Below are 19,291 nucleotides of genomic sequence, written 5' to 3' on the forward strand. Positions count from 1 at the left end.
TCTGATTGACTCTAATCTCTGAAAATCATTAATATGCTAAAGAATTTGAAGCATAAAATGTTGATAGAAGTAATTAAAATTAGAAACACTTAATTCTGATTCTCTCATTGGTTATCTAAATTTTTCCTTAAATTTGAACCAACAAAAATAAATATTCCTTTCTTAGACCAATAATAAAGAATAAATTAGAAGCACCGTAAGTGTTATTCCTGTAAAACAATTATTTGTTTAAAGAAATGTACATGATTTATTTCTACCTTATTTTTGGAAGTTTTTCTTAACCAACTCTTCTGAGACACTAGACACTAGCACTACACTCCGAGGTGGCACTATCACTAACTAAGAAAAAGCCTGAAAAAATAATATAAAAAAAAGTTACAATTATTATTAATATTTTTATACAAAATTAAGAAGACAATAATTGGGAACCAAGATAAGAATCAAAAGATCAGTTTACTTGAAATCTTATTTTTTACACACAATATTTAAAGTAGAATTAATTTATTTGCTATTTTTTTTTAAATAATAAAGACCTAATATTGATTATTCAAGATAGCCAAATTCAAGAAACCATTATCATCTGCTAAAAAGAAATATAGAAGTAATGGTTTTTCCAAAAGTTATTGTAGAATGTTCCAAAAAAAATACACAATTACGGGAGCAAAATACAGCATTCAGGTATGTATGTAATAATTAACAATTTAATAAAAATAATTCTAAATTGAATAAAAAAGTTCAAAATGGTGAATATCATAAAATTGTTATAAAATAAAATTGCTACTAAGTATTTGATCTTTTAGACAGTACTAAAAGATGAAATTCTAAAGATGTTAAGCAGTATTAACATCTGGCTCCAATAGAGTTCACTGGTAGCAATCTTTTTTTTTTTTATTTTAAACTAAATTAAGTAATTTGAAAATATTTAAATACTTAATAAAATAAATTTATTAGCTTCATTAAACTTTAATTATACACTTTATTAAAAGCGAAAAACTGTTAAATAGAATTCAATTAATTGTTAAATAAATGTCAGCCAATGATCTACAATAACCTTGAATTTTTTTAAAACCTTTAAGCATTGAATTTACTTAAAAATGGTTTAAATTTTATTAATCTGTATATCAAATGTCATTTTTCAGTAAATAAGTTCAATAATTTGACAAAATTGTATTTAAAGAAATGTATACTTACATCATTACGGGGGTGAATTACAAGTTGAGGCAGCCATTAAAACTTGAAGACAAAGTACATAGCTCCTTTGGAAGGGGGGTGCTCTTGGACTTGAGGGAAGCCAAGGGTGACTTTAAGGTGATCAAGTCTTATTATTATTTAAGTAATTATAAGTAGTTTCTTTTTAAATAAGTTTTTCTAAAAATAAAATTACAAAATTTTATAATTAATTTGTGTTTACAGAACTATTACTTTGATATTTTTTTAATGGAAAAAAATTTCTCGTAAACAGTTTTAGATTTACAAATAAAATTGTTTAAATTTTTATAGAAAAATTATTTTAAATGTTAAATAGCTTTTTAGTAAATAATTTTTATTTTTCTAAATTTCTTTTAATATACGTCACTTTTTTTCCCATAGTGTTGATTACGTCACTTTGAACTGCCTCAGCTCTTGGCCGTTTGATCTTTGTGTGGAAGCCATTATTCTTTTTCATTTTTCTTTTTGGTAAAAATCAGTGATCAAAATTAAGAAGTGGATTTTTAAACTTTACTACAATGTTTAAGGTGAATAATGTCGGTAAGTTTTTTTTTTTTATTTTAAACGTAAAATATTCTTTGGTTTTATTGAAACTAAGTTTCATTACATAATTATGCAACAAGATGGACTCGAACAAATACCAAATTAAGGTATGGGCTATATTTTGAAATTTGTTTTTTCCATTCTGTTTTAAACTGTTTAAATTTGTTGGCTTTCATATTAAATTTTGCCATAAAGACGATTTATGTCTAAAATTAAATAAATTGTCTACCAAAAAAATATTTTAAGCCATAAGGACCTTGGAGTTGTGAATTCTTAAAACTTTTAGTGGTCATTTTAGATCTTAACTGTTGATAATCTTGACGATTTCTAGGATTTTATAATTCTTTATTATTATTATTATTGTTTCTAGGATTTCTGACCTTTTTTTTCATATCTTTAAGTAGATATCCCTTTTTTTAATTTTTTTTTACAACTTTAAGGGTCTGAAACTGGTCATAACCTAGAACCAAGTAACTTCTTACATTTAGAATGATATTGACGCAGAATTTTCTTATTAATCTGAATTAAACTTGATGGAAAAGATTCTTTTGAGCTAATTTTCCTTTATGAAAAAATAGGAACTTACATTTTTTTTTTTTTTTTTTGTATATTATTCAGACATTGAAGCCGAATTGAGGATTTTACTGTAATTGAAGCCATCTTGAATCAAACTTTCTCCTTATTCTTCTTCTTCAAATGAAATTTCTCAGGTAATCTTTAACTTTGGTCATTAATATATAAATATATATATATATATTTTCTCTACATTAACTTAATTTGATTACGATCTAGTTTTTGCTTTACTTAGCCAGTACAACTTAGGAGTAATCCTTGCTAAAAATTAACTTGAAAATTTATCGAAACTGATTTCTTGTTTGCATCAAAATTGATACAAATAACAGTTTTTGTGTTATTAATCAATTAAAATTGCAATTATAAGACATTTTTTTTTTCCATTGATAAATGCAATCATTATAATCATAGCGATTATAGGAAAAGCAAATTTATTTTCTGATTTGATGAGATTACTTTATTTAATAGAAGTTTGTCTCATTTATTTTCTATTTTGTTTTAAAGGCTTCTTTATCCAGCAGCTTTTTCAATATTTTTTTAAAATATCTCGTTATATGTATTACAATTTCAGTGATCATCAATAATTTTGATAGTTTGCTGTAATTCTTTAAAGTTGGCCACAATTATTATTGCTAATTTAAAGAATTTATTGTAATATTTGCTCTTATTTAAGAATAATTTGGAAAATCTATTGTAAATCCATTACTGGTCCCGTACGAATCCCTTACAGCACTCTCTTCAGTCCCAGATATCCTAGAATTTTGGGGGTTGATGGGGATTACAGTGCACTGCAACCTTTAGGATCCATTGTGATTCCCTTACTGGTATCGTACGAGTCTCTTACAGCACTCTCTTCAGTCCTGGCTACCCTAGAAATCCTATGGTTCCAATTATTTTTTTTCTTGAGTAGAGCTTTTCTTTCTCTTAAGTGGTTTGATAACTTAGAACCCCTCCTCTTCACTTGCAAGCAGATCGCCCATCTAACTGTAGTATTTTACTGAGCTCTTGACTTAGGTCAGGGCTTTTTTTTTTTCTTTTAAAGCATTTTCTACTTAAATTCTCCTTACAAGCATATTTGTAAACCATTTCTCTCAAACGCAGCATTTTCCACATCGTCCTGGATAACACGCAGCGGCTATCTTCTCATTTCTACATTAGTTATCTGCCAGTTCTCTTAGTCATAGCATTTTCTTTGCTTCATCAACTGGGTGGTACCATTCTTACAAAACTGTAATAACCATCTTTCTCAAACACTAAAACTTTATCTGTACCAACAAGGTACGATGAGGCGGCTTCTCATTTTGATGATGTAAAAAGAAGATTAATTTCTTGTCAACGTAGTTTCCGAAAGTATTAGAGACTCCTCAGCCCCGTTTCTGGAAATCCCTTCCCTCTATGGAAAGCAATTTCCATTTCAGTTTTGGCAACATAGCTCAAATGACCTCCTCCTTCCACCAAAGATATTCGCACCTAGAAAAAAAAAAGAAGAAGCTGTACGATATAATATATTGTAGTTTTCACTTCACCGGATATTTCCTAAAGTACTGAATTTAAAATTCTGATCACGCTTTTTTACCTTGGCTTATTTTCGCTAAAACATCGAGATTTCCGTTGGCCATTTCTTGATAACCTTGTTTCCAAGATTTTAATTGTGTGATCTCCAATCTGTTTTAATTTTCTTTTAATTAAAAAAAAATATGTATATATCCGTTTCTACCTTTAATTTCCTTCTTCTGCGGAATGAAGGAAATATAAAGTAATGAATACTAAAGCCGGATTTCCCTTTTTTGGAATATCACATTCCGAATACATGTTGGAAAAATCTTTTTCCTTTTCTTTTTGTATCTTAATTTGCCCCTGCAAATATTGTTTTGTTCAGTTCTTGAACCGTTTTCTATTCCAGTTAAATTTTATTTCCTGTTTCTGTAAATGGAACAAATCAATTAAATATTCCTTCCTGTGTTTTTCTATTACTTTTTCAACTTTTTTCATTAATTTAAAGTTAGCATTCAAACACACTATTGCAAAAATAGTTGTTCTTATTTTTCATTATTTTTTTCTCCTCTAGGAACTAATGTGCTTTTCTTGGGAATTTCCCAAAGTCTTCAGCGTTTTGCAGCTGATCTAGTTACATTCTGATCAGTTCTATTACTGGTTCTAGGATTCAAAATCAATGTTATTTAGGGATTGATCTACCTTTTACTTTTTCTTTTTACTGAATTCTCAAATTGCCATGTCTACAGTTATAGAACAAGTAAAGCCTTAAGCGTTCTAGGGATTTTAGGGATTTGTTTTAGTTTTTTAAATATCTAAAAACACTATTTACCTGTTGAGGGATTTATTCCAGGCTCTCCAGTATCCATGCGGGGGGTATCCAACAGATTGATCAACACCCAATTAATATACAAAAGTCTGGCAACGTGTAGGATTTTTTTGTGTATTTCTTTGTGGGTTTAGCTAATCCTGTTAGTAATATGGAAATTCCGCCATAGTGGTAAAGTAAAGTAATGAAGTAATGCCTACTTTTTTCAGGTGGGCTTTACGCCTAACTGCCAAATTAGGTGTCGTGGACGGAGGCGACTAGCAAACATACTTTACTATAAATTCCTCATATTAACTAACTCATTAAATAAAATGCAAGACCTAGACTAGTACCGCAATACATCTTAGCTTTGCGGGTCTAGCCTATAACCGCCTAACACACTTTACTACAAAATTCCTCATATTAACTAACTCATTAAATAGAATGCAAGGCCTAGACTAATACCGCAATACATCTTAGCTTTGCGGGTCTAGCCTATAACCGCTCGACTATCGTGGCGCCTCATCTTACGCCATAATGTTTTGTTCTTTTTTTTGCCTCAGAAATTGATACATCAGTTTGATGAAGACAAAATCTTTACACCAAAATGATTGAAATCATCTTGTGATGAAAGATGAAAGTTCGAAACCAGTCACAGAGATAAAAAAAAAAGCATTCATGCTACAGCTGATTAAATGAAACATAATAATGCTTGACAATGTTGCCAATTATATTTTTCATTAAAAAAAAATTGTAATTAATATAAATTATAAAAAACGAAAAGAAATGTAATTTTTTTTTTTTTTTAGAAACGTCTTTTAAATATAAAATATTTTTTCGATTAACACTTATTCGATAAAAAATAAAATAAATAAAAACAGAAGATATAAGGTCGTTTATATTCTAAGTTGTAAGATACTTCCACACACTGAAGATGGACGGACATCATAACTTTAGGAAGAGAGAGAGCGCGAAAAAGAGAGAGAGAGAGAAGAATCGACAATTTAATTTTATGGTTATTTTGCGGTTGAATTAAAAATAAAAAATAAAAATTTATATCCTACGTCAGTCAGGACGGGGCGGTTGAATTAAAAGTTGAAAAAAAATAAGAAAGCATCATGTACCCAGAATCGTGTGAAGATTATTAATTTTAACCAGATCACGGACTCAATTTATAAATAAAGAACAATATATCGGTTATTTTTATCGATACTTAGGTCAAGTAACAATTAATAGACTAATATGACCTCTAGTGGTTCCTTTTTTAATTTTTTTTTTTTTTTTTGGTATGTTCCCGCCTTAATCTTCCCGCTTTTTTTTTTTGTTATTGTTATTCACCTCCCCGCCATTATTTTAACTTAATAAAAAAAAATGATAGTTGAGGCTTTATTATAGTTTTTCTACAGTTTATAATAATAGTTGTTAGTGAATATTTTTCAAAGTAATTTTTTGCACCAAACGTTTACGTGATAAATACAATGTTTAAAACATAAATGTCTTAATTGACACAATTGGGTAGGATCTGTTTTCATTGTGTTCCTGTGGGAGAGAGAGAGAGAGAGCTTAACTTAAATCTGTTATTATCACTGATTATATTAGAATATAAATCCAGCTACTGGGTCCTTAGGTTTTCTATACCTAGGAGCTTCTTTACAGCAAATATCTGGTGGCGATTGACATTGCGCCGACAAAACTGATAGAGTACCTCTGATGAGGAAAGAAATTTCGAAATCGATCAATGCTACAATATCACATGCTTACAATGGACTGATAAAATCAAAGATAAAAAGCAAACTTTAGGATTTAAAATTAGCGAGGAATCGGTCAAATAAAAGATGAAACAACTCGTCTTTTTTGCCAACGTTTCGACAAATATATTGTCTCTTCTTCAGGGCCTGGATATTACAAATACAAAGAATTTAGAGAATTGAAAAAATTAGTATTATATAAAAGTAAAAATAAATGAATTTAAAATTAAAAAAATAAATTTTATTTTTATATTCAACAGAGAAATACGGACCTCCACACAAGTACGCTACCTAGGACTGTGTTTAGACAGTCGACCAACCTGGAACCCACACGCTAGACTGAAAAGACAAAGAACTAAATAGACGATACGGACAACTACGAAGACTGCTAGGGCGGAGATCAGCTATGAACGTACAGAACAAACTGACTCTATACAAGACACTATTAAGACCCATCTGGACCAGCGGAGCTGAGCTGTGGGGCTCTGCGAAACCATCCAACATCCAAAGAATCTAATCCTTTCAATCTAAATTCCTTCGGCCGATCATCAAACGCTTCTTATTATGTATCCAATTTAACCCTCCATACAAGACCTTAATATCCCCTTTTTTGTCAATGACCTAATCCCCATTCTCGGCTTCCTTAATTTCCATAATAGCCTAAACCATACATCCTAATCCCAATAGCACAAGCCTTATCCACAACACAGCCCATCCTGACAGTCCTCCACGACGCCTGAAACGACGTTGGCCCCGCTACCTTTTACCTCATTCCTAACCTTCCCTACAACCACCACAGAGTTCCAGCATTGGCTGGAGCCCTCTCAGCAAGCCTTCCAGGATTTAGCCTACAATCTGTGCATAACTAAATGAAGATCACATTCACTTGATGTATATGTATATGTACAGGCTGTAAATAAATATAAAGGGTGTTCATTTTAAGACGGCTCAAATGCATTTCATGCTTAAACGGTTGACCTGAGCAAAAAATGGTACAGGAAAAATTTGCTGCCCGTCACCTCTAGTTTCAGAATATGTAACTTGATTTTAGATTCCTGCCCGCATACGCATACTTTTATTTTATCAGTCCATTGTAAGCATGTGTTATTGTAGCATTCGAAATTTCTTTCCTCATCAGAGTACTCTTATCAGTTTTGTCGGCGCAATGTCTATCGCCACCAGAAATGTGCTGTAAAGAAGCTCCTAGGTATAGAAAACCTAAGGATCCAGTAGCTGGATTTATATTCTAATATAATCAATGATAATAACAGTCGCGCGACCAAATGTGAGGGTTCGCAATTGACACCTATTTTCATATACACAGTTTTAAAGTGTATAAAAAGTTATGAAAGAAACCGGAAACCGCAATTCGATATCTTTAAAAATAAAGGTGCTAGCTTTACTGCCTTGGCGATATTTTTAGTAGAAAGGGGATGAAAAAATACATAAAAATAACCTATCGCGTGATCTTCTTTCTCTTTGATAACAAGTTAAAAAATTGAAATATGATTAATAAATACCAGATTTTGAAATGGCCTAGCACCTTTAATTTTTGAAGATATCGAATTGCGGTTTGCGGTTTCTTTCATAACTTTTTATACTCTTTAAAACTGTGTATATGAAAATGGGGGTCAACTGCGAACCTCACTTTTGGTCGCGCGTCAGCCGCGTATGCGAGCAGCAATCTAAAATCAAGCCAATATTCTGAAACTAGAGGTGACGGGCTACAAATTTTTCCTCTACCATTTTTTGCTCAGGTCAACCGTTTAAGCATTAAATGCATTTGAGCCGTCTTAAAATGAACACCCTGTATAATACTAATTTTTTCAATTCTCTAAATTCTTTGTATTTGTAATATCCAGGCCCTGAAGAAGGGGCAATACATTTGTCGAAACGTTGGCAAAAAGACGAGTTGTTGTTTTTTTTCATTTGACCAATTTCTCGTCAATTTTGAATCCTTAATTTAATAATTTACGGTCACGAAACCTGTATATACTCGTTATATAAAAAGAAACTATAGTTCACTTTTTTGATTAGTTTTAGTTTGATTTTCCACAATAAATTCTAGATTCCAATTTATTTTGATAAACATCTGACCGCTGTCATTGTCGGATGCCCACAGCTTATAGTAATTACATATAGAAGAGTTTCAGAATGAAGCTAGACTGACTGGATGTGATGGACAGCTGATTATTGCGTGGGCGAGCTGCAAGTTTGTTTACGGGCCCCTCCTCCTCCTCTACCTCCACCACCTCCTCCAGACATCCATTCATGTGTCCAATAACTCATACATTCACTGATACCCTAATTATATTATTAGAAATTTAGCACAAATTAATAAATACACCCCCACCCTCCACGAATAAATTAACAGCTTTTCCTGTTGGCAAAAAAAAAGAATTATTACCGGAAAACACGTCACTGCTTGCGAAGTTATTAGCCTCTTCCTGCTAATTCCCTTATTTAAATTTTATTTTGATAAGAACAATTAATCATTTTTTTTTTATTTCTGCATTTATAATTATAAAGTAGCTGAGATAAAACATTTTAATCTATACTGTGGAAATTCAAGTAATACGTTATAATTTTTAACAGGAAAGAAAATTCCTATTGTAGCACTAATTGACTCAGTCGATTTTCCAGGGTTTTTTTTTTGATAGTCGAGGGGATTTTTCTGGCCCCTTGGGAAAAACGGGGGCTTTTCCTCCCACTCACACATAGGAAAATGTTTTTCAAGTAAGGCTGATCTGAGGAAGAGTTGGGTTAACTTTAAGGTGTGTCATCTAAGGATAATAATCGATTTCATCGTCTGTTAAATATTAACAATAATTAAATATTTAAGGGAAATTTAAAATTTGGTGACAGAGAGAGATTGTGATAGAAGTGTCAGTAGATTAGATTAGACTAGGGCAGCCTCAAGGGCTACGCCACTGCGACCCCTTTGGATCTATTGTGGCTCCTCCCACTCACCAGACCCGTCCGTTTGATTAGACTCTTAATTCTGGAGAGCAACTCCTGGGTAAAGCTCCTCAGGCCTTGGTTTTTCCTTCCCCAAGGAGTAACATCCTCAGCCACACGAGCCTCTTACACTGACACAACACATGCAGTACCGTTTCCTCCACTTCCTGACAGAACCTACAAAGGCTATCATCCACCAGATGCCCATGCGATGCATGTGTTTTCTAGGGCCTGCAGTGGCCCAGTTAATAGGCCTACAATTATCCTTATAGACCCCACACGGCCTTGACGGATTAATTCTACAATCAGCCTCGGCGAATAGCCTTTAATAAACTCCCTTCGCCTGTCTCTGCCCAGTGGTGGCTCAGCCACCACTCCTGAGACCTACTCTGCACCCATAAGTCGCAGTCTTAACACACTTCGAAAACCTAAAACAGGGCTCCGGGCCAACGAAGTGTTCCGCAGAGCCTTCCCTGGCCAATAAATCTGCCGCTTCGTTTCCCTTATCTCCTGAATGACCAGGTACCCAAACTAGAAAGACCTTATTTTGGTCACTGATTTCCTTTAGGGCACCCAGACAGTCCCAAACTAGTTTTGAGTTGACCTGGTAGGAACTAATAGCTCGTAGAGCAGCCTGACTATCCGAGAAAATTACGACCTTGGAATTAATAATTCCTCGCCCGTTAATTTCGGCAGCACAGAACCTAATTGCAGCTAGCTCAGCCTGAAAAACTGTAGCTAGTTTTCTTAGGCTAACCGAAAACCTACATTTCGGCTACGCCCCGAAAACTCCCGTTCTAGAAGTGTCAGTAACTGAAATTTAAATATTGAGACTAACTACTTTATTTCCCCGCACGAGAAAACTCGGAAAAACATTTTTATGGAAAATAAGTGAATGTCCAATGTTGAGGTTTTTTTTCACAACTATGCATCTAATTTGGAATTATGAGCAAATAATTTAATGAGTGAAGTGTGGTGAAAAGGAAATGCATATTGGCAAGAAACTGCAATATTTTGCTGATAAGCAGAAGCCAATAATTACCCCACCAAAAGGGAGGCGGGATCTAGGGTGAGAACAGATATGAGTAGTTCTGTCCATTATTAATCTTGTTACAGAGCTGCAGCTCGAGGCTGGCTACCCCAGCCAGTTATGGTGCAGCTGTAAAACTCTAACCCTAGCTCAATGAGCAAAAAAAAAAATGGTTTAAAAAAAATATAGAAGCATTTAACTCTCTAGTTATAGAAAATTAGACAAAAAGTTCCATTAAAAATATATCAATCACCAGCTAGTTTGATCGAGGTACGTGCGTGCATATTGTCCCTGAAGAAAGGTTCTGCTCCAGTCAAGGGTAACATTGAATCCTGTCTACAGAAAATTGGGGTGATATATGTATAGGAAAGGGGGCGTAGATTCACCCTCCATTAAAGCGGGAAAAAATAATGGCAATCATAGTTGATGATGGAAACGAGAAGTTGTCGGAACAGATGTGTGAATCAGTGTACACATTAGGGCAGTTGATCCCTATCCATAAATGAAGAAGTGTTTTATAAACTAAAAAAAAATTAAGGACAACAAAAAAACAGGAAGTAAACAAATAATGCGGGGGGAGAGAGGTCGTGACGTACTTCCTGCAAATTACGTAATCAAATTCTGGATTGTTTCTCACTGTGAAGCAAGAGTCTCTTCCAACTGGGAGTGGCAGTTTGGACTTCTCTGGAAGTTCCAGGACTTCCAGAGAATTATTTATCTTATTTTGAGGGTCTTAGTTGATTGGATACAAGATTTTCTGCCAATTTTTCCGCACTAATTCCTTTTTTTTTTGGCATTGGCTTCCGCCATACAGCCAGCATCGTCTAGGTGCTTATCACTAGAATATCACTCACTCTCCATTCTTACTTATAAATACATTCGCTTCTCACATTCATCCCTCTACTATATACAACTATTTACATACAAACTTACAACCAATGGATGGATCAGTACTCTTTATATTCCTGCCATCCTTATAGCTTAACCGAAATTAAAATCACCGTAATCCTTCTCTAATCATTTTCTTCCATTCATTCTAATCGGCTATAACTTTTAAATACATTCACATTTCTTAGCTAGCTCTGCTACAGAATTAAGCACAGATGTTGATGGAGAATATTATGGCGCATCTAAATACCTGTATAAGTCGTCAAACATTTGTGTTTCCTTTCTACAACATAACGTGGACATATCATTATTATTATGTCCTGAAATCCTCCTCCTCATTGCAATCCACGCAAAGAGGAGAGGGACCTTTGTCCCACATTACTGAATCGAGAATTTCTATTATTTTCTCGGAAATAACTCCGATGATTTCCCTTAAAACTTTTAAAAACTATTTACCCACCTAATTTCCTAATGGAGGAGCAGCATCTACACAATGGATCACTCTTTTATAGTCCCCAATCATATCACTTTACAACCCAGAATCAGTATCAGTGATAAAAAAGACGATGAAATAGTGTGTGAACACTTTTAGACAATTAACATTAAACATTGAACCAGTCTACCCACATTTAATCCAAACGAAAAATCATTTCCTTTTAATAAATCCTCCTCCTCATTTGCAATTTACGCAAAGAGGAGAGCGAGGACCTTTTTGTTGATCCTGTGAAGATACGGATCCATACACAGCGCGTGGTTCGCTCTCAGCCTGCTTATTGTCGTAACAACCTATTTATTAGTGACAGTTCCCTTAAATCATGGTTGTCTAGGTAACTGATCTCTACTATAGTTTTATGGAATCTACCTAATTCTCTGAAAGTTAAGAAAATTTCGTTATGTAATTAGGTTTTTTATTCTGTTTTTGGTCACCTTTTACCTGTGACTTACCTGTGATCTCCATTCTACTAATTTAGAAACTTCAGCAACACATTTGGCGCTTAATTATTCTCGCGGTTACACAGGGGAAGGTGGACTTAGAGGCGGCACGTTTGGCCCGCCTGAAGTTCTATCTAAAGCCCCTTTGCTTAACCGCTCCCGCAACTTAGTTTTTAATATCAGAAAACTCTGGCCGAGAACCATCTCCTCCACCCCCACTCTCCTCCAACCCAACAACCCCCTCGCCTCTGCCCCGCCCGCACATTTCATCTCTTATTTCTAGTTATAAATCCTTTTTGAAAAATGTAATATAGTTTGATGCGAACCAACTCTCTTAGGTAGTTTTAATTACTCCTTTAGGTTCCTTCGGCACAGCCTCCTGTGTTATTAGACCGTCAGACGGGCTCGCATCTCGTGGGAAGCAAACTAATAAAGGTTAGTCGAAACTAAAAACTAGGAGAAAAAAAATATTAAATTATTATTTTTTTATCCTTTATTGTTAATATTTTATTATAAACGTACCTTCTTTACAAAGAAGACAGTATAATGTAACCCACGCAGTGTATTATATTTCAAAATGAAACCCTTAGGTAGATGATATTGCAATTAAAAATAATCTTAATTAACTTTTCTTTTTTTAATCTTTTATTGAAATTCGCGACTGCAACAACTGTTGCAACTTTGCAAATGTGATAAAGATTAAACAAATAACATGATTATGGATCGAAGAAGGCACCCAGTAGTGTCACTCCATTATCGTTAATATAGTACTACTACACCGTTCTTATGATGAGAGTAGATCGCGGGGGCCATCTTCTCTTCAATCTCCTTGGAAGATTATCTGCTAACGTGGAAGAAGATAGGTGTTCCATTAGAGCAGAGTTGGCCAACCTTTTTTTGGCTCGCGTACCACTTGGTAGTACATCATGCTAAATTCTACCACTTCGTAAAAAATGATTTGTATTTCGTGAAATTTGTAATTCCAAATGTGTTATTTTATTATCATCATCTTTATTTGTACAGAGATACAACGTATCTGTTACAAAGGAGTTCCAAGTTCATGTTCACTTTATAAACTTTGTAAAGTGTAAGATCTTAGTTTTAAAACTTTTTTTAAATAATTAAAAATTGCGTACATATTTTTCTTTTCAAGATTATTAATTAATTTACAAAGATCTCCTTTAGGATTATTATATTTGTGCCCAAATCTTCTAAATTAATTTCTTTTTAGCATTCAACTACCTTTAAGTTTAATGTTGCTTGGATAGAGCTTACTCCATTACAATCCAGTCTCTTTTCTCTTTAAGCAGATCTTTACATAGTTATCATTTAAGTTCTGTCACATGATAATTCTATTAAATTTTCTTTACAGAAGGGGGTTTGAAATCCAATTATCATTTGTGTTTTCGGGTTTTGGGAAAATACTCCATGCAGACAATTTTAATCCTGTTAAATGTGCTATTATACATATTTTTTCGCACATCTTGAGACAGACTAACCTTATTTACTGTACAATATTAACAACTTTACTGTTGTAATATTATTTATTAAAATAATATTTATGAATTATAGGAGAAAACGTTTCTGTGATATTTTTATGATTTAATTTTTTATGTCCGCCATTATTGATTATTTTTCGTGTACCACAAACCAGCAACTCGCGTCCCACCAGGTTAGGAAACGCTGTATTAGAGGGTTAGGATGAGCTGCTGTGAGAGGAAGGTCTTTAACGAAAGTGATCTTGAAAGATCATTATGGATAGTGTGAGGTTAGACACATAGAACGGGAGCTTTACGAAGTTTTCGACGTATTTTTTGGAAACTGTAAAGTCTGGGATGCGTAGTGAGTTGGAACGCTTAGTCGATCCCCACAATACTTCGATGCCTTATTACACAAATAGGTCCGCAGTAACAACAGTTATAAGAGTCTTTTGTTATGTAGGTAAAGTTTCGATCGTTTGTCTCAAGTAGTCTGGCCGAGAAGTTTTGTAGCGTTGGTTAGTTTCTTGCCTTTTTAGTCTAGCATGGGATTTTTTTGTTTTCTTAATAAATAAATTCAAGTTCGAAATTCTGGAGTTATTGAATTATTAATTATTTATCAAATATACAGGGTGACCAGAGAGTTATATGCTCCACCCACTTTTTTTTTAACGGCGGGAAATTTCGAAAAAATAAAAAACACGTATTTAATCATTTTTAGTCTAGTTTATTTTCAGTGATTGACCCATTTTTTTAAACCCCTGTATCTCGAGATACAGCATCCAACATTTTTATAGTATTTGAGCTCCTAAAAAAAACAAAAAAAAATTTTTTGAAATCGGTTATGTTTTTCAAAAGTTATGGTAATTTAAAATATGAAAAACAAATTTCAGTTTATTGTCAAAATTACTTATTTTTTTTAAAAAAATCCGTTCAAAATGGGCACAATCAACGGATAGGCAAGCCAAAACTCTGGACTCCCACGCTTGAACAGATTCTTTAAAAAAAATAACGTAATTTTGACAATAAACTGAAATTGGTTTTTCATATTTTAAATTACCATAACTTTTGAAAAACCTAACCGATTTCAAAAAATTTTTTTTTTGTTTTTTTTAGGAGCTCAAATACTATAAAAATATGAAACAAAAAATATAACGTTCCATTTAAAAAACAAAAGTTGGATGCTGTATCTCGAGATACAGGGGTTTAAAAAAATGGGTCAATCACTGAAAATAAACTATACTAAAAATGATTTAATACGTGTTTTTTATTTTTTCGAAATTTCCCGCCGTTAAAAAAAAAAGTGGGTGGAGCATATAACTTTGGTCACCCTGTATATCCCGCAATTATCTGGGAAGTTTGAGAAAAATCTCAGCTGATTTATTCTAGATTGTTTTTTTTAAAATACTGTTTACAAAATAAAAGTATCATAAATTTAGTATTGTTAATTAATAGAGGGCTGGCGGTGGGTAGGTGAAAAAAACGGTTTACCGATATAATTACTTAGCTGTTTTTATATTTATATATATATATTTTATCTTTATTTTGTACGAATGGTATGGATGAAATAAAAGAAAAAGCTTTTGTATTATAAACCTATAATTATAGCTTACGTTCTATATAATAAATAGAGACAAACAATGTATGAGAAAGATAGAGAATTTTTTAGAGGTAGAACATAGTGACAATGGGCGATCTAGAGTGCCAGGGTGTTTCATGCTGTTAGATCACATCTGAAAACTATGGAGTATGAAGATGATGAAGATTCTAGTGAGCTACACATCTGTACTGTTTATGTGTGGGTGTAGATTACTTTATATATTGAGCAAAGTAAGATAGCGTACGTCTCTGTGTGTGTGTGCCAGAGAAAGAGATCAGGAGTAACCATGTTGTTGTAGAAGATGTAAGAGGTCAGCATCTCCTGATGAATGTGTATTATAAAAAAAACAAAAAAAAAACAACCAACAGACAAACGCATAGTTCTCAGTTCCCACAGGGCAGGTCGCGCCATACTATCATACTTTCTTGTTTGTGTGTTTGTTTGTGATGATGTCATTGAAAAAAAGCCACGCCCACTTATATACTCTTAACGAAGCTGAGAGTCTAGTATATGTGCTACGTATACCATACTTCCATCTCTTTTTAGAGAGAAAAAAAAGATAAAGAAAATACAGCCACATTTCTCTTAAAGCTGTAAGGAGAAGAAGTTGAAGCCTAGCTGTTGGTTAATTCCTCTCTCTCTCTCTCTCTCCCTCACTCTGTCTCGCTCTTCCATCATAAGATCTTGAAGTAACCAGTTTCCAAATACAAAACTGGCTGGGTTGGTCCCAAGGTTTCTTTTCAGGAACTGGAAACTGGAGGGGGCCGTCCAGCTCTCTCTGCACACGTACAGGACTGGATTAATCCTTCTCCAGAATCTTCACATGGTCACTCATATCTGTATCCCTTCCACAAGGCTGTAGAGCTCCTGACTACTACACCATATTCTTCTTTCTCCATACCAGATTCTTCAGATCTTATCACGATCTCAAAGAGTGTAAAAAAAAGAAGAAAATACTGTATATGACTAGATATGAAGCTCTTCATGTTTCTACAACTTAGAGCATTAAGTGTATTTAAAATAGGTACAGGATATTTTTAGCATATATTCCTGGCAAATTAATATTGTATTTAATATTAATTTATAACAAATACGCATCCTTTCTTTCTAGTTCTTCCCTAAATCTTCTTTCTCGGTGCATACAAATTTTAAGTTCATTAGTGACCGGAAACTTCTCAGCAATTGTTCACGGCGGATGCAAAACTTATGTAGCCCAAAACTTTTTTGTTATTAATTAATTTATTAACAAATCAACTAATTCTACACCATTTTTGTTTCAGGTAAGCACGAGAATATTTATTGGTCATTTATTTGTGATTTTTTTTGTCAATAAAAATCGATGTGTAAGTACCAATTAATTATAAAATCATAAATTTATGCGCTTTTTTTTTAAGTATTTACTCTTAATAAATTATTATTAATATGCAAATTGATCGAACAAAATTTAATTGAATAAATATCGATTTATGGAGGGACAGGTTTTGTTTGTTTGTTTGTTTTTGTTAAACGTTTGAACGAGACACATACGTAGTTTTTTCATGATCACAATGTTTGAGACCCATCAAGATTGTCTTTGCAGGCTGTTCTAGTTAGTGTTGTTCAAGAGCTGAGCTATAAGGCTATAAGGTTCGAGCCTTGAGCGCTCGAGCTCTCAGGGTTCAGAGGGTGGCTCGAGTCAGAGCTCGAGCGAAGCCTCACAGAGAGCTCGGTGAGCCTGCAAGGCTCGGCTCAAAAGACTCGAGCTTTTTTTTTTAAATGAAGCATTTTATTTGTACTAATTAATAAATTCATTTCTTAAAATAAAATCAAGTTATAGCAGCTAATGAATTTTTCAAACATATTTTTGTATAAATGAATACAATAATTTCTAAAATGTTCGTTGTTCATTGATTACTCGTCATTCCTTAAGAATTTAAAAAGTCTTGCACTTGGTGAGCCTTCAACTCCAGGTTTGTGAGCCTCTAACTTGAGCTTCACGGCTCGAGCTTCGTGGGCTATAAGGCTTGAACTCTGAAAGCTTGAGTCGAAGCTCGACTCGGTTGAGCCTTCAGAGCTCGAACCTCAACTGAACAACACTAGTTCTAGTTGATCTTAGACAATCATCTCTTGAGATCTTCCGCTTATTTTTCTTCTATATTTTAATATCCTTCCGCCAAAGCGTTCTCAACGTCTTATAACCACGTAAGAGTCTGGCTCTTTCTTTTTGTCCTTGACCTCCCAGTATGGTCGTACTGGGAGGTTAAATTTCTGGCAGGTTATTATTTTTTTTTATCTGGCACGCTTTCTTGTGCCAACTCATCCTGGCACAATGGGATACATTCCCGGAAGAATAAGCACTAAGCCTTCTAGTTTTCAATAGTCGCGACTTAAACTTCTGCTGTAAATTTTAATCAAATACGTCCTGGACTGGTCGAATTACTTATTATAATTTTTTTTATTTTTTAAATTGATCTCCGCCATGACATCAACATCGCTCTTCGTATTTAGTGAAATAGTTTGAAATGTAGTCGATTTGCTTACGATAGTCGCCCCCCCTCCCAAAAAAACGACAATAATTTCACAATCGGGTGAATGTCCTTGACTCCAACGACATTTCGTTTCTTTTCTCTTTTTTTGTCCAGTCATATCGGTGCAGACAATAAAAGAAGTAACATTACTCGAACTAAAAGTAACAGCCTTGCTCCAATTACCTGAACAGCTGAAACAAGACAATGAGGTAATTATCACCATAGTGACGGAACACCTCATCCTCCAAACCTACTTTCTTTGTTCTTCAACATTCCCCGCCCCCCTTGACAGCGCCCGGCCGGCCTCCATTCATCTTAAAACTAAATCATAGCCTTACCTTAATAAGGTTATTTTTAATTCATATAATTTTCTTAACTTTAGCTATTAATAAATCGAAGGTAATCAGCCTTCTCTGTTTTAAGAGTGTGGGTGTCGAATTTTCTTTGTGATCTCACTTTGATTCTCTTACAAGGAAAAATGAGGAAAATCTTATGATCGTTTCCAATTTTAGGTGTAGATTTTCCACACCAAAAAAAAAATACATAACTTGAATTCTCCTGAACAGGAAAATTTAAATTTTGAATTTACTCCTCTCCCAGTAGATGTAGACTACCTCGAGACCCATAAAAGGCACACCTACATGAAATTTTGAATCGTTTTGACACTTCATTCACGAAAAATCGGTTCACGCATCGATAATTTGAAACAATTACAAAACTTCCCCTTAATAGGTGTAAGAGCAGAAAGTCGCTTTGATGTTACGTAGGGAAGCACTCCTAACCTTTTTTTCATCCTGCCAAATTTTTAACAAAATCGGTCTAAGATTTACAGAGTTATTAGTAATTTATAATTTTGGAGGGGGTCTCACATACATGGGGCTAACTCCTCTCCCATTCTATGTACAGCGTCGAGACCCTCAAAAGGCACATCTACATAAAATTGCAAATCGAATGACATCTCATTCATGAAAATCGGTTCGTGCGTTTAGGCGCTATGTTGTTTACAAAAAAAGGTAACAAGAACAATTTTTTGAAAATGCTTTTTTTTGTACATTTTTGGCATCGTTTTTCTCGAAAACTAATTAATCGATGTTATCACGAAAAAAAATTGCAGTTATAAACGAGGGTTAGCCTTATATTATAAAGAAAATTTGGGAATTTTATCTTTTATAGAAAAAGAGAAAAAAATTGTCAAAGTTGGGTGTTTTTCAACGTTACGCTTTTTCGTGCACTTTTTGACGATCAACCCTTATACAACTGCCCTACCTATCATAAGTCTGTAACAAGCATTAAGTTGAAAACTGATTACATTTTTGGAAGTAGGGGGGGTCTCTTTTGATTAAAAAAAGAAGTAGAAATGGTGGTATAAAAAGACTATAAATAAAATTGTGTATCATTTGTTCAATGCTCAATGCTCAATGCTCAATGCTCACCGTTCGTAATTCTAATTTCTGAAAGCTTGTTGAGAATCAATGAACGCGCACAGTTTGCAGAATTATATTAGGGTATATACTCGTACATG

General features: G+C 33.7%; 1 protein-coding gene across 6 annotated transcripts in view; it reads left to right on the forward strand.

Annotated features, from left to right (window-relative positions):
• Sp1 (transcription factor Sp8) overlaps positions 1 to 19,291 on the forward strand; it is a 251,211-nt gene that overhangs the window by 92,399 nt on the left and 139,521 nt on the right. Inside the window, exons 1-4 of one of the 6 annotated variants that reach the window (XM_074125741.1) lie at positions 540 to 678; positions 1,140 to 1,308; positions 1,591 to 1,749; positions 2,371 to 2,462. The exons of 3 other annotated variants lie outside the window; for them this stretch is intronic. The gene's annotated coding sequence lies outside the window, so the exon portion shown is untranslated. Of the gene's footprint in view, positions 1 to 539; positions 679 to 1,139; positions 1,309 to 1,590; positions 1,750 to 2,370; positions 2,463 to 19,291 lie in introns of those variants that run through there. 2 more of the 6 variants (XM_074125742.1, XM_074125744.1) reach the window with 2 other exon arrangements.

The sequence above is a fragment of the Rhodnius prolixus genome, unplaced genomic scaffold (genome assembly GCF_049639745.1).
Source record: "Rhodnius prolixus isolate KJV_2025 unplaced genomic scaffold, Rpr scaffold_3, whole genome shotgun sequence".
Lineage (NCBI taxonomy): Eukaryota > Metazoa > Arthropoda > Insecta > Hemiptera > Reduviidae > Rhodnius > Rhodnius prolixus.